Consider the following 3,585-nt stretch of genomic DNA (forward strand, 5'->3'; position numbering starts at 1 on the left):
TGTTAGGACCGATTGCCTGACCCTCTTCCATGGTTACGTTCGAGCCCGGGTGTCCCTGGAGAAGGAGCACGCAGTGTCTACCAACATCCTTGAGCTGTTCAGAGAGTGCCCTCCCCCTCACTGTTTGGTCACACAGCATTGCCCTTTGATGATTGTCACTGGCCACTCGGGTGTTTCCTTTCTTCCTGGTGGTGGGAATTGAATAAAGATTTGTCCAACTGTTGTCTTTCACTGTGTCTCACACCTGCACACACACAACATGGGTGCTGGGGAAAATATAAGCACTACCACAGTTAGGCAGCAGTGCCGGGGTAAAGAGAAAAACAGATATAACCAGGAGATTTAGAATCCCCTCAGTCCAGGGCACTGACTCAGTGCTGGCTGAGCCACATTCAGTGTGTTCTTGCAAAACAAAACTTAAAAGCTGCCATTTTAACACCACACATGTGGCCCCAGTGGCCTAATGGATAAGGCACTGGCCTCCTAAGCCAGGGATTGTGGGTTCAAGTCCCATCTGGGGTGTCTGACTTTCAAAGCTTGTCTTCATGGCTGATCTTTATCCGAGGTCAAGTCAATTTCTCATCTCCTCTGGAAAAGTCCCCAAGTCTGTGTTGGGTTGGTGGTACCCTATGTCAGAAAAATACAGAATGTTGAGGATATGCAGGATTTTTGGGTCAATCGTCTGAAAGAGACAGCACAGTCACAATGACTGAAAACCTGCTGAGATCCTCCTGGGGATGGCATGGTGGCTCAGTGGTCAGCAGGACTGCCTCACAGCGTCAGGGATTTGGCTTTGATTCCTCCCTTGGGTGTCTGTTTGTGTCGAGTTTGCACATTTTCTCAATGGGGTCCTCCGGGTGCTTTGGTTTCCTCCCACAGTCCAAAGATGTGCAGGTTCGGTGGATTGGCTTTGGGGAGTGCAGGGTGAGAGGATCGGGGTTAGGCCTGGATGGGATGCTCTTCAGAGGGTCAGTGGGGACATGATGGACTGAATGGCCTCCTCCCACCCCACTCTAGGGCTTCTCTGAACAAGGTTGGACCAAATGGTCAGAGTTCCACTGCAAGGCCCAGTCAAGGCTTCGCGAAGGGACTGGCATCCAGGTGTGGTTCCTACCCGACTTTTCCCTGATCTTCCAGAATCTTCTGTGGCTTTGGCCAATACGGTCATGAGCTGGGTTCACATCATCCAATGGGGTCACACCAATACCCTTCACTGTTGTCATGCCAGGAGCTATAAAGTGGATTGTCTCAGGCTGACACTTCTCGAATATACAATTTTCAGGCTGGTTGGAACTGGTTCTTCTTGAATCTTTGTAACTCTTTGATCTTAATTGCAATATTGTCTGGAGCTGATAGCTGCTGTTTAATTTAGTGTGGCCAATTTTCTATCAGGTCAAGTTTCTCCAGCTGAGGATCAATTGAGAATGCCTGATTTTGTTGCCACGGTCACGTGACCACACAGGATTGAGATCAGCTGCACAGTGAAGTTTTCAACAAAATCAAAACCCCAAATAAGACTTGAGCCCACAATCTCTGGTTTAGGAGGTTAGTGTTGTACCAAGAGGTCAGTGGGGCTCGAACAGATAGAGCTACCAATCTATGGACAAAGCAGCTTCTGTTTTGGTTGTGTTGGTGTCAGTCTAAGCTATATTCTGTCAACATTACCAGCTGAACCCCAGATTACCTGCATGTTTGGTATTTATGATAAGGTCCAATATGTCAATGGAAATGATTGAAATCTGGGGGTTCAAGGTTGGAACTGATGGGGCTGTGGCTATGCATTTGGGTCCTTACCTTTCTTAGTCAAAGTATTGAATACAATTGCAAGGAGGCTATGATGGAGATGTGAGGTAGTGAGGCCATCGTTGGAGAACTTGGAGTGCCACATCCACAGATTAGACAAACATTTGTGGAAAGGCAACTGCTGAGGCTGACTCACAGAGTTTACAGAGGGAGATGGATGGGTTAAGGGAGTAGCCAAAAACTCAGCAAATGAAAGACAATGTGGGAATGTGTGAGGTCATGCACTTTGGTAGGAAGAATAAAGCAGCTGGATATTATTTCAATGGAGAAAGACAGCAGAAAGTTCCAGCACAGAGAGATATGAAATGTGTTTTTGCGGTCTCGCTGTTGATCCTTTGCTGGAACCAACCTTCATGGTAATATCGGTGAGATGTTCTTGGTTTCTCTTTAGTTCTTGAGTCTGGTTAAGCCGATTGTGATTTGCAGGCCGTGGTGAGACTGCGGTCAAGACCACCGTCAGTTTCTTGGATGACGTCATCACGACTGGTAACGCTGACAGTCACCACTGGAGAGTGTTTCTGCCATTATCTGAAGTTGGCCCTGCACATCAACGGTTTCATCAGCAAACCTCAAGAGACAACATCCAAAACCTTTGTGCTCTTGAAGCCAAATCATTTCTCATTAAGACAAGAAACAAAATATCTTTAATGTGATGATGTTGATTTGAACATTCGGGAAGATCAGGGAAAAGGAGCATAGGGACACACACCTGGATGGCAGTCCCTTCACGAAGCCTTGACTGGGCCTTTGACCATCTGCTCCAAACTTGTTCAGAGAAGCCCTAGAGTAGGGTGGGAGGAGGCCATTCAGACCATCACATCCACACTGACCCTCTGAAGAGCATCCCAGCCAGGCCTAACCCCTATCCTCTCACCCTGCATTCCCCAAAGACAATCCACCGAACCTGCACATCTTTGGGCTGTGGGAGGAACACAATGCACTCCGAGTACCCCATGGAGAGAATGTGCAAATTCAACACAAACAGACACCCAAGGGAGGAATCAAAGCCAGGTCCCTGACACTGTGAGGCAGCAGTGCTACCCACTGAGCCACCATGCCATCCCCAGGAGAATCTCAGCAGGTTTTCAGCCATTGTGACTGTGCTGTCTCTTTCAGGGAATTCAGCCTTAATCCTGCAGATCCGCAAAAGACTTGTGTAAGGTCACATGGGACACCACATCCCATTAACTGAATGCAGACATGGGGATGTTTATCATGTAGACTAGAAGTAAAGCTCAAACAGGGAAACCTACGAAAGTTAGTCATTCAGGATGGGATTTGACCCTACAATCCCAGGCTAAGGAAGCCCAATATCTTATCCATGAGGCCACTGGGTCTACATGTCTGCTGTTAAACTGGCAGCCTTTAAATACTGCACCCTGATGGCTCATATTGTGTGTTTCTTAATTTTATGCTCTCACTAATTGTTTTTTACAACTTCCATCTCATGCTAAAAATTGGCTGCTTGATAAATCAATCTCACTTCCCATTTGTCCCTAAATGGACAGACAAGAAACCAACCAAACTCCAATATTGCACAACTCACATCTGAGGAAAATGGAGCAGACAGGAAAATAGCAAAGGGCTCAATGTTATTTTGTGCAACACTTTCAAGATATTTGCAGTTAGTGGGGAGGAAGTAGGTGGAGATGGTGCAAAAAGTTGCATTGAGGACAAATGCTTTCTTTGGTTAGACCGCACTTGGAATACTGCGTCCAGTTCTGGTTGCCCTATTATCGGAAAGATGTGGATGCTTTGGAGAGGGTTCAGAGGAGGTTTACC

The 3,585-nt window shown here is 46.9% G+C and overlaps 1 non-coding gene across 1 annotated transcript; it reads left to right on the forward strand.

Annotated features, from left to right (window-relative positions):
• The first annotated feature begins 449 nt into the window (after positions 1-449).
• Positions 450-522, forward strand: trnar-ccu (transfer RNA arginine (anticodon CCU)). The gene has a single exon. It is a non-coding gene; the product is annotated as a tRNA-Arg (tRNA).
• Positions 523-3,585: the final 3,063 nt, after the last annotated feature.

The sequence above is a fragment of the Chiloscyllium punctatum genome, chromosome 18 (genome assembly GCF_047496795.1).
Source record: "Chiloscyllium punctatum isolate Juve2018m chromosome 18, sChiPun1.3, whole genome shotgun sequence".
Lineage (NCBI taxonomy): Eukaryota > Metazoa > Chordata > Chondrichthyes > Orectolobiformes > Hemiscylliidae > Chiloscyllium > Chiloscyllium punctatum.